This window comes from Ailuropoda melanoleuca, chromosome 11 (assembly GCF_002007445.2).
Source record: "Ailuropoda melanoleuca isolate Jingjing chromosome 11, ASM200744v2, whole genome shotgun sequence".
NCBI lineage: Eukaryota > Metazoa > Chordata > Mammalia > Carnivora > Ursidae > Ailuropoda > Ailuropoda melanoleuca.
In genome coordinates, this window is record NC_048228.1 from 75754220 (window position 1) to 75767242 (window position 13023).

A 13023-nucleotide genomic window follows, 5' to 3' on the forward strand; every position below is an offset into this window, starting at 1 on the left:
TTTATTTATTTATTTGACAGAGATAGAGACAGCCAGCGAGAGAGGGAACACAAGCAGGGGGAGTGGGAGAGGAAGAAGCAGGCTCATAGCAGAGGAGCCTGATGTGGGGCTCGATCCCTCAACGCCGGGATCACGCCCTGAGCCGAAGGCAGACGCTTAACCGCTGTGCCACCCAGGTGCCCCTGAAATCTTAAAACACATACTCACCAGTGAGGCTCCATATCAGATCTCATAACATTAAAAAACTAAACATTAAGGTGACTCGTTCATGGACTTCCTCCCTTCCTATCACTTTGTCTAATTCCTATCTTGTTTCCCTATTAGAGGATCTGGTTTGTGCTTCATAATCCCAGTTGTTCCTGCTCCAGCTGGAAACATTGAGGTAGCCTTTCCACCTAGGACAGCTTCTTTTACAGCGAAATGTATTCGCTCTAAGAAGCACTTATCTAAGAAGCCCTCTGTACCTCCTTCATCCTGACTGGCCACCTGTTTCGGAGTCTATTTAATTAAAACGAGTGTCAGTGGCTCCATTTGTCACCCTCCCTGTGTAAGTGAGAGTAATCATAAAGTCACAAGTCGCTGCCAGTAAAGGCCTTGCTCGCGAGTCTCAGCTGAGCTGCAGATATACAGCATTTTCAGTGGCAGTTGTTCCAACCCTTCATCTGGGATTAATTACTCTGTAGGAGCAGTCTGCCTAGTACAACAGAACAATTTTCATTCATCAGCTGTGAGTGTGAAATTAATGAAAGCCACAATCTCATTGGAATGCAACACTAAGTTCTCATTTGTGCTATCAGTACTGGAGGAAATGGGATACTTTTTTCTCTCCTCTATATATTTCTGCTTTCAGCAAGAAAATCAGATTAGACTTTCATAAATGCCAAGGATTATAGTTTTGGATATACACACACACATACACACACAGAAAGAGAGAGAGAGAAAATGCCAAATGTATTGGGAAAAGAGCAGCAGCCTCTGAAGACAATGTATAAAAGCAAATTACAGAAGCCATCCTCCTATCAGTGCTCTTTCTAAGGAAGCAATCCTTAGCTTTATTTCCCCCCAAGCTTTCTTCTCTGACCCTAAAGCAACCACACACTATTAAGGTAAAAGATCATATGGAGATAGAGCATATATTTCCAGTCTTGAAGTTTTTATCAGCATGTACATTAATTCATTGAAAATCTCCATTTAAATGTTAATTACCCTGGAGACTGAAAGTGTCCTGGATAAAGAAGACACCAAAAGACCAGATCTCAGAAGTTCTGGTCAGCACTCATAATGGTGGCTTCCTGAGTCCAAATCACTGTACACATTCTCCCTGCCAAAAGTAAGATCAACAAGGAGCAAAAATAAAATGACACATTCTATGGCATTACTAGGAGGGGAAGAATAGCATAAGCTTCAAATTAACTTAAAAAAATCCAAATTACAACAGAATTTCCTCCACCATCATCATTAGCTTTGTTCACTGAAAGGACAGGAAAGTGATGACAGACAAGCAGCAGTGAGCAAACCTACTACCCAGGTTTGGTTTCTTAATGCCATTCTGCACCAAAAGGTACCGAGGCTCTTTGAAGAAATGGTTGATTCCTGGGATGATCAGAGAAGGTATAAAGTGAGCTTGGAACATCTTATGCCAAAAATCAGGAAGTGTCTAAACGATTGATTTGGGCATGTCAGAAAGACACCAGTGCCAGTTTAAGGAGCTCCTATTGGCCAAAACTGGAAGATTTAAAGCATTAAAATAAATAAGGACAGTGATGGATTATAACCCAGTGAATAAGAATCCACAAGTATACATATTAATAATAAATAGATGGATAAATAAATCTATAAACAAAGGAGAAACAAAATCTCTCTTACAGAAGAATACTAATCACTGTAGGGGGAAAATCATCATTGTGCAGACATAATTCTAAAAATTAATTTACGCAAAAATCATCAATGTGTACTTAATCTTGGGTGTAGAAGTTTGATGAGTAACAAGATAATCACACAGCCTCAGAGTATCTCCCAATAAATTATTTATTAACAGAATATAGAGCCCAGAAATGGACTCTCAACTCTACGGTCAACTAACCTTCGACAAAGCAGGAAAGAATATCCAATGGAAAGAAGACAGTCTCTTCAATAAATGGTGCTGGGAAAATTGGAGAGCCACATGCAGAAGAATGAAACTGGACTACTGTCTTACAGCACATACAAAAATAAACTCAAAATGGATGAAAGACTTCAATGTGAGACAGGAATCCATCAAAATCCTAGAGGAGAACATAGGCAGTAACCTCTTCAACAGCGGCCACAGCAACTTCTTTCAAGACACGTCTCTAAAGGCAAGGGAAATAAAAGCAAAAATGAACTTTTGGGACTTCATCAAGATAAAAAACTTCTGCACAGCAAAGGAAACAGTCAACAAAACTAAGAGGCAACCCACGGAATGGGAGAAGATATTTGCAAATGATATTACAGATAAAGGGCTGGTATCCAAGATCTATAAAGAACTTCTCAAACTCAACACCCAAAAAACAAACAATCCAGTGAAGAAATGGGCAGAAGACATGAACAGACACTTCTCCAAAGAAGGCATACAAATGGCTAACAGACACATGAAAAAATGTTCAACATCACTAGCCATCAGGGAAATACAAATCAAAACCACAATGAGATACCACCTCACAATAGATAGAATGGCAAAAATCAAAAAGACTGGAAACAACAAATGTTGGCAAGGATGTGGAGAAAGGAGAACCCTCTTACACTATTGGTGGGAATGCACACTGGTACAGCCACTCCGGAAAACAGTATGGAGATTCCTCAAGATGTTAAAAATAGAGCTACACTATGACCCAGCAATTGCACTACTAGGTATTTACCCCAAAGATACAGATATAGTGAAAAGAAGGGGCACATGCACCCCAGTTTCATAGCAGCAATGTCCACAATAGCCAAACTGTGGAAGGAGCTGAGATGTCCTTCAACAGACGAATGGATAAGGAAGATGTGGTAGATATATACAATGGAATATTACTCAGCCATCAGAAAGGATGAATACCTACCATTTGCATCGACATGGATGGAACTGGAGGGGATTATACTAACTGAAATAAGTCAAGCAGAGAAATACAATTATCATATGGTTCCACTCATATGTGGAATATAAAGAGTAGCACAGAGGACCATATGGGAAGGGAAGGAAAACTGAGTGGGAAGAAATCAGAGAGGGAGACAAACCATGAGAGACACTGGACTTGGGGAAACAAGCTGAGGGTTACAGAGGGGAAGGGGGTGGGGGATGGGGTAACCAGGTGATGGGTATTAAGGAGGGCACGTGTTGTAATGAGCACCAGGTGCTATACACAACTAATGAATCATTGAACACTATATCAAAAACTAATGATGTACTATATGTTGGCTAATTGAACATAATAAAAAAAATAACAACAACAACAAAAACAAAACACAACAAAACAAAACAAAAAAGGAACACAAAAAAATAAATAAAATTTAAAAATGACTATACAGTGGAGATACTAGGCAACACCACAATAAAGTAATCAAAAGTAATATTATCCATAAGGAATAAATGGATATGTGCCTTCAGATATGATACCCCCAGAAACATACATTACTTACATAATATCCCAGCCAAAAATGTGTAACCTGAATCCAATCATGAGGAAACGTCAAAGAAACCCAGATTGAGGGATGTTCTACTTAATAACTGTATTCTTCAAAATTTCGGTGGCATGAAAGACCAAAAACATTGACTACCATCTCAAAATGATGAATTTTCATGTGCTACGTACTGGATCATGACAATTCTTCAGCTTTGGCTGTACCTGATGTTTATAATTTACTTTCTTTTCTCTTGATTAATGTGTCTATGTAACTCAGGTAACCCATGATGTTTCCTAAATTCCAAATCTTTTCATCTCTTGGTTTGTAACTTTCTTTTTTGTAAAAGTACATGTTTAATTTTTTTTTTTCTGAAATGATATGAGGAAGGCAAACGCTCCTGAATCTTTGCACGTACAGTAACATTTTGTTCTACATTTACACTCGATTAGTATTTTGCCTGGAAGGGAAATTATCTGTTCAAAATCATTTTTCCAAGAGATGCCCAGTCAAGATAGCATTGTAACTTTAGGCATAGATATGCCCCAACTCAATGCTCCAAGTAGTATAGGAGATTAAAATGAAAAAGAGGGGTGCCTGAGTGGCACAGCGGTTAAGCGTCTGCCTTCGGCTCAGGGCGTGATCCCGGCGTTGTGGGATCGAGCCCCACATCAGGCTCCTCCACTATGAGCCTGCTTCTTCCTCTCCCACTCCCCCTGCGTGTTCCCTCTCTCACTGGCTGTCTCTATCTCTGTCAAATAAATAAATAAAATCTTTAAAAAATAAAATAAAATGAAATGAAAAAGAGTGATTTTTTTGGAAAAAAAATCAAAATGAGATATTCATATCAAGGACCAGAAATAGAAACAAAGTGGTAGGTGGGGATGATGTCACATAGTTCCCACAGCAATAGACTATAACCAGACTCTTATTTGAAATGGGGCTAGGCTAGGCCTTATCATCTCATGACAGGTACCTGGGGGGAAAAAATAACCTCATTAGCTGCCTAGAAATACAGTTTATACAAAATGTAGCAAGACAGAGCCCTGCAAAGAGAACCTGAGCCAAGTCACCTCCTGGTTTTGTAACTGGATATAAAACATATCCAGTATCACCAGAGAACGAAAGTCTTAAGTAACCATTTAAGATGTGGTCCTAGACTGAAGTGGTGATGCCAAAAATTACCAGACTGGTTGGTGGAGAGAGAGAAAGAAATATCCTTCCATTCAAGGTGACCCTGCACACTCTAATTCCAAATGTGCGAAGAAAATGATCTGAACTCAGAGAAGTCAGTGTAGGTGAAATGAAAATATCAATGCAATCTAAAGAAGATTTTATATCAGACACCTCTCACATACTGTTGCTGATCCTCATGGTGTCACATCTCACATATCCCATTTCCCACTATGGTGACCAGCTTTGCATGGGTTCTGACCAGCTTCAAGCCAGTACAAGCCAACAGGGCTCATGGAAGTCCTGTCCTGCATCTCTTACTCTTGCCCAGTGCGTGGACTTAGGTTGACTCGACACTAGATTGATTTGCTTTTTTAAGCATAACTGATGATTTCAAATTTTGCCTTACTAAAGTCATAAAAATGATGTTTCATATCACTGGTATCAGTACTTTACTGTCCCAATTTCTCAATTATGTTTGTTAGATAATAAGGGCAAAGTGCAGAATGGTGACATCACTGCACAAACACTGCCACGTAATCGTGTTGTCACTGTCTAAACCAAACTATTGATGAATGTATACAATTCCAAATCTGGCATATGACAATAGTTCAGGGCTGTCATTTGCATATGAAGTAAAGCACTTCCCATATGCATGAGCTATTTGTAATTTATTTGCCATGAGCTTTGACTTCCTCCTATTTTTTGTGTTTTGTTTGGTTTTTGTTGTTTAGACAAAAAAATTCAGCTTCACATAATTCTTTGAACATTTCCAAATACATTGCAAGCAAATTACAATGCACCAATATAAAAATGAATAATGAATTCTACCATCTATCTTCAGGCCTCTTTCAGTACCGGCTTTTTATGATTCTATGGAAACAAAAATGATTTTAAACAAACATGCAACAGTTTGTTACCTGAGTGCATGTTACATATTTATGCCAGATAATCTCCACAAATCCCTATGACCCCTGTTTAAATATCATTTTTTTAGATATCCTTTACCCAAACAAGACACTTTTGAAAGTGAAATGTGTCCAAAGGATTACACCAAGGCATTAGTTAAACCACAGGGGAAACTAAGACATAAGGTCATCTTATCTCTGTTTGCCCTCATTGCTGGCTATGGCTGACTTTCTGGGTCCTCACTAAGAATCCAACAGCTTTCCAGTCTTACCTCCCACCATTTCAACTCCCTTTATTGGCTCCCAAACATATCTTATGTCTCTGCTAAGACTCACTTCCCCATTTTCTAAGGTAAGTATATCATATGTAATAAAGTGTTATATGCCAGGTACTGTTCTAATCTCTATAAGCATATTGCTTATTTTAATCCTCACAATACCCACATAAATAAAGCATAATTACTGACTCAAATTTATAGATGAGGCAACTAAAATTTTCCCAAGATGACACAGATGAAGGTGATATGTGCTGGAGGAGTTTGAACACACGGGTTCTTTTCCAGAGTCACTGCTGTCCACTACTCCATATACTGCCTAGTTCAAATCTTATCCGCTGCCTAGAAACTTCCTTGTCCTTCTATCCCCAGAAGATCCCACAATCTTCTGATCTCCTAGTAAACATATTTTCTGCTAGTTAGTTCCCTATTTACCCACACTACCTTATAATATTTCATCTCTCGGTGTATTATCTTCTCCTTTTTTATTATTATTAATAATGTTATGTGTCTGTGTCTTCCCTATCTAATTCTTGAGAGTAGGAGTCCTATGCTTATTATTACTGATTTATTGCTTGATTTTTTAAAAATAATTTTATTGTTACTGCTTGGTTGATTTTATATATATCAAAGACATATTTGGATACCTAGTAAACTTTCAAAATATATCCATGTTCAATTGCTTTGGAATGGCCTTAAATTAGATTAGATTTTCTTTGTTTGGGAAAAGCAGTCCATTGAAAAATCAAAATGTACTGAATTCGTTTGGGCCACAACTATTTATGGAATGTGTATTATGTAGCCAAGTACTATGCTAGGCACCTAGGATATGGACATTTAAAATATGGTCCCTCACAGGTCTCTGTGGCAGGCCAAGTAGTAAACAGATTTCTGTGTTAGAGTTATAGTATGTTGTAATGGGGCTTTGGTAGAGCTCTAATACAGGTGGTTCAAGAGCTATAGAGGCATTTAACACTAACTAGGGGGACACACGGAAGCTTCCAGGAAAGATGCACATCTGAGGTAAGTTTAAAAGATTGAGTTAACTGAGAGAAAAGTAGCAGTATTTCAAGAAGCGAAATCAGCATGTACCAAAAACAAAGGGAAAAATTAGATTATATAAAATGGCAAAGTATGGTTAGAGGACCTGTATTGGTACATAGAGGCTCTAGGGGATACCATGTCCAGAGACGAGGCTGGAAGAGTAAAATGGAAAATCAGGGAAAGCTTTATACGTCATGTATATCAGCTGCCTCTTCGGTTCCACGTCCCAACCACGGCTTCAAGAAACAGTTCCACATGAGCTTTGTTTCGTTTTGTGCTGAGAGATAATCAGCATGATTATCCCATGAATTTGTGCCATACATCTTTTGCTTTGAGCTCTGGATCTTCTCCAGCTCCTCAGGGGGAGCACTGAAAGAAGACCACTCAGCTCTTAGGCCTATGTAGCCTAGAAATGGGTGTCTGGTGAGTGGGGGGATATAGATCTCTTGGGGTGATCCTCACCAAAAGGAAAGAGCCCATAAAAAATGCTTCTCCCTGTTGGTGTGGATTCTGAAAGGCATTCTAGACACTCCTCAAAAGGCCCCAGCAGGATGTAGGATCAAAGGAGCCGTAGTCGCTCAAGGCAGTGATCAATGCACCTTTGTATTGGCTTTACCATCTACCCTCTTCCACATTCCTCCATCTCTCCCTCCTGCCCTGAGATCACTTCCCCAATAAGCTACCTTCATGCAAGTCCTTGCTTCATACTCTGCTTTTGAGAAGAACTCAGGCTCATACAGCAGACTAGGAAGTTTGATTTTATATGTAGATGCTACGAGAACCATGGGTTTGTTTTCAGCAGGGAAGTAACATGATTAGCTCTTTGGTTGTATGAGGAAGAAATCCACAGGAGGCTGAGAAACGGAATGGGGGAGAGTTTCTTCATATCTATGGCAACATAAAGTTACCGAGAAAACCCTGGAAGTAAATGGATTTGTTTTAATGAGAAAATGACAATAATGGCCTTCAAAAATGGCTAACCAGATGGCACTTTCTGATTGCATTTTGTGGAAAGAGAAAAATGTGCAGGGACTAGCTCTGGCTCCAGGATAAATTATTAAGTAGATAGAGTTTAGGGGTTTGGGGCTCTCCCACTCTTTACCTTTTCCTGTTTTGACATTCTTTTCAGAAACTTTTTAGTAACAATTATGTGCTGGTCAACTACTTTCAGGAAGAGGAACAAAGACCCGATTTCTAGTGTTAGCCAATTTCTGTTTTGGGAATACTCCCACCACAGCCAATTTCAAACTGCCAAGGGTTTCACAACTGACTCACTGACTTACTGAATATTTAACAATCCTCTCTCCCCCACACCGCTGCCACTTCCACGGGAAAGGCCCTGGCTACTCTGAACTCAGGCAACCAGTACTCTAGTTTCCCCTCTTTCTCGAAAAGCAAACTGCCTTTCACTGCTCTTCAATGCAATCTTTTCCCGAGAGATCCTAGTATCCTGAATTTTGATCCCTTCCCCACCCAACACTTGTTCTCCCTTGTGTCCAGATAACATCATTTTATGTTTATGGGGTTTGGTGGGTGCTGGGGTGTGTCCACAGCCCTCCCCTTCACAGGGCTGGTACACTGTCCTCAGCTACTGTGAGCGGTAGCTGCTAACTCTTCTGAGCTGCCTCTTCCTCTGAACAGAGGGTAAGTCCCTCAGATGAATGGGAGCCACGTTATCCGGGAGACTGCAGGGGGAAGGGCAGCCGACTGTTGACATGAACAGAACCTTACACGGATCTACCAGTATTAATAACTCATCTTAATAAGACCTGATGAGCAAGATCTGAACATAATAAGACACACTGCTCCACAGCGTGGGCGATAAACCCCATAAAGATCCAAGAACTTGCAGCTCCTGGTGAATTATTTAGGAGTCTGGTGGATTAAGGCATGTTGGAACCTCCTCTCAAAAGGAAAAGACAAATTATTTTGCCCCTTCTACCTCTAGGAAAGAAGCAAAGTGCTCTGTGGACCCCTTCGGGTGTTAGAGGACACATCTGTTTATCACGTGGCACGGAAGCTTGCTCGCAGGGCTCACACAAAGAACAGCTGCAGGCTGAAAATGAGCAACCCTGAAGCATGGTTCCTACAGCCCAGTAGATCCATGTTCCTAGCGCACCTGTAGTGCAGAGGGCTTTCTGTCAGAATCGCCAGCCAGACAAAACAGCAAAGACACAGCACCAATCCCAAGCCTAGGGTTCTGGATCAAGACCAACACCATGCCATACCGTGTACCATACTGTCCAGAACCTTACAGGGCTTTAGAATAGCATCTTGAAGGTACAGATGATACATCAGCTTGGAGATGACACCCTGTGGGAAAGGAGCATCATTCTTCAGGATGCCACTTATACCTTAAGCCAGGGGTTATTATATGGTGCTATACTGCCAATAGCTAGAATTCATGGGTCCAGGAACCAATGGGAAGATGTTGGGATGATCCTATTTACCATCACTCCTAGGTACCCAGCTGGGGAACTCCTACAACTTTAGGTATTATTAATTTTAAGTCCTTGGTCCCAGAAGGGAATATATCCACCAAATAACCCAATGAGAGGCTCACTAAACTTAAAGCTACTGTTGATATCTAGTCACCTTAGGCTCACCACGACAGTAATCTAGTTAGTATAAAAAGGAGTTATTGTACTGTATTGCAGAAGGATTTGACCCTGATCGTCTCGAAGAGATAGAACTGCTGCTACATATTAGGGGCAGATAAAAATATATCTGGTACTCAAGTGCCTCTCTTGGTATTCACTTGGTTTTAAATGTAAATGGTCAAGTACAGCAACCATTGTTTGACAAGGGCATAGTGATCAGAGGCTAAGACTCCACAGGGACTTAAAATACGGGCCACCCAACCAAGCAAGCCACCTAGACCAGCAGGAGCACTAGCTAGGTAGGGGGAAGGGGTCTAAAATGGATAATAAAAGAGGGAGAAAATAAGTCCCAGTTATCACTTTGAGACCAACCACAGTGTGGGGGCTATAATTTATCCCTTTCACTCTCCCACTCACTGTGGCAAGTTTGTGCCTGGATGGAATAATCTTAATGCAAGAAGCACGTAAATCTGAACAGAGCCAGAGGAGGAGTACAGCAGATGCTCCCAGTATCCCTCCACAAGGCTGGCTGACCCATGCCCCCCACACCCCCAACACTGTGAATATTGGCTGCTAAAAACTCACAGCTTCCCCTTCCCCTGGATAAATGTCTCAGCAGAATGGATGACACCTTGACACATACACAAAACACACACACACACGGACAGCCAATGGCCGATGACAGACTGACGCGGGCGTACTGAATGGCAGCCCTTTCCTGCAAGGTGGGAACAAATCCATGGTGCAATTTGTATTCCGAGTATCCAGACTGCAGCTGGGCTCCAGCCAAGATCACTCCCTTGCTGCGTTTTCTTCCCCTGCCCTAACCTGCTCCTTTCACCCCTTTCTTCTGAGAGTACTCCCTCAAAAAATCACCTTTCGTGAGAACCTAATCTCAGGTTCTGCTTCTACGGACTTCAACCTAAGCCTAAAAGATCGCTGGAGCAGGAAAATGGGGAAAAAATGGAAAGAATTTCAGGCGACAGATCAAAATGGAGACCAAAATATGCGGGGCAAATGTTTTTTCATTGTCCTTCAAATCCTACTGAGATGTTGTCAGCCTCTATCATGGAAAGTAAGTTAATATCTAGCTTGCAAATGTGCTGAGGATTAAAGAAACAGGATTGTTAGAAAGGTACCTGAGATCATTTCTGTCACATGTAGACATTCGATAAAGGGTTGCTCTTATTACCAATACTAATAATATAGCTTGAAATAATTGTTTTAAGGAGCTTGTTATGACTAGCAGAATCAGGACAGTCAGAGCAGCATTGCTGAAAGGCTTGCTGAGAGCGAGTCTGCCCTGCTCTGCATGCAGAGCGCTTTTCTATCATTGTTCTCCTCAAATGTGAAATGAGTTCCACCTCACTGACTGCGGAGCCCCTGAGGTGACTGGCTTGGGAGGGGGAGGCGGGAGGGGGACAGCGAGAAGGAGGAAGCTGTGGCAATGATCACTGACTCTGTAGTCATTGTGTTCTGTATTTTATTTTGTTTTTGATTCAATGTAGGCAAGCAGAAGGGAAAGATAAAGCCCTGTGCGCTGTTTGGGGGATGCTCCTTTGTGTGTTCGATGGCTCAGCTTAAATCAGATGTGGCGTGCACCTTTTTTAAAATGACACAATTAGCGCCCTGCTATGATGATGGCAGATAACTAATAGACTTAGACTTATATTGCGGTTAGTTAGTAATAAATTGTCTACCACCCGTAATGTCATTTGAGGTCTGTGAGTTTCTAGCATTAGAGTAATAGAATCAGGTAAAAACCTCGAGGCCTCAGAAAAGATGGATGGCAGCCAGAAATCAGAAGGAATGAATACTGAAAAAATAATAATAATAAAATAAAACAAGATAAAATAAAATAAGAGGAAATGAACCTGGAAAGACAGGAAAAAACAAAGACAGGCAGAATAAATGTTATGAAATATGATAACTATTAAAGTGCTTTTGTAATTCAAGTAGCATGATCTAATGTGACTTAAATTGCATAAAATAAAAATCAAGTCTTATCAAAGTTCTTGAGTAATGGTGACGGGCATTTCCAAACCCATGCTCCATGCTCTCTTCCACCAGAGAGGCAATGCCATATATTCACTTTCCCAGCCTCTTGGTATAAGAAGCAGTGGCCATAAGACCCTCTTCCAGCTAATGAGATGTAAGACAATACTTCTAGGAAGTTTCCAGAATTTTCTTTTTTTTCTTTCTGATAGAAGAGGCACCCCTACATAAAATGTCCTTTTTTGCTCTGCTTCTTTTTCTGTTTTTGACTCTGGCATAGCTTTAAGCTATGGCAGTCTCGAATCCAGGAGGGACGTTCATAAAGAAGCTAAGGATGAGAAAGCAGAACAGTACTAACTGGGTTGTTTACCATATTATCAAGCCACCAAACCACCTGAGCACCACAACAGCCTTTTCTGAACTTCTTAATTGATATAATAAATGTCTGAGTAGTTTAAGCCATGTCTAGTAGTCTGCTCTGTGGAGCACATCCCATATATTTACAAATACCTCCCTGATTAGTGTTGAAAGGCATAATAAGTCAATCCAGGCTATTATTTAAGAAGAGAAAGAGTCCACCTTTGCCCAGGAGAGGCAGGCCAGGCTTTGAGGATGACAGGTGTTGTAAAGGAATGCTCAGACACAAGGCGCGTGGATGGCTGGCTGAGCTCACAGGTATGGAGCCAACTCCAGCAGAGCCAGGCTGGCAAACACAAGGCCAAGTAGTCACAGGAGGTGAAGACTACAAAATCCAAGACAAAGACCCAGCTAGGGGCCGAAGCCAAGGGAGAATCTCAGAGGAACTGGCCTCAGGAAAACAGGTTTGTGTGGCAGAGGCTAAGCCAAGTTTAAAGGCAGCAGCTAAGATTTCCCAAAGGAAATGAGTTCAGCCAACAAAACTTGCAGTACCATAATGCCTTTTAAGGAGTAGCTCAGGGCTTCCCATGCAGCCCTGGTTTTAAAAGACGTATTATGTAAGGGGAACAAGATCTCTATAAGATTTACAGAATTCAGATGTCCTGCCTCTGTCCCCCATAAGCTCTAACTACTTATAATATTTTATAGTAACTATGAGTTTGTCTTCTCATAAGAAAGAATTTAGTTCATCTGAGGACAGATATCATGCTTTATTTGTCTTTGTGTCTCATTGCCTATCAGAGTACTTAGCGATGACTATTCTACAGGGGCCAATGAGACACTGCTCTAAGATGCGCCACTCTTAGCATGAACATCATTTTGAGTTAAAAGTAATTAAAACACAGATGTGGAAAAGCTCTCTTCCTGATCTTCAACTGCCTAAATTTACATTGGAAAGGAGAGCCTGTATCAGGAAAAGAGTTATTAACAGAGACTCCCCTTTACCTAAGACTGGTATCTGAATAAAAGGGCAACCTTTGATTTTGAAAACAT

The 13023-nt window shown here is 40.9% G+C and overlaps 1 protein-coding gene across 2 annotated transcripts in view; it reads right to left on the reverse strand.

Annotated features, from left to right (window-relative positions):
• The window catches only part of GRXCR1 (glutaredoxin and cysteine rich domain containing 1), a 315893-nt gene that overhangs the window by 101498 nt on the left and 201372 nt on the right, over positions 1-13023 (reverse strand). The gene's annotated exons all lie outside the window — the stretch shown is intronic.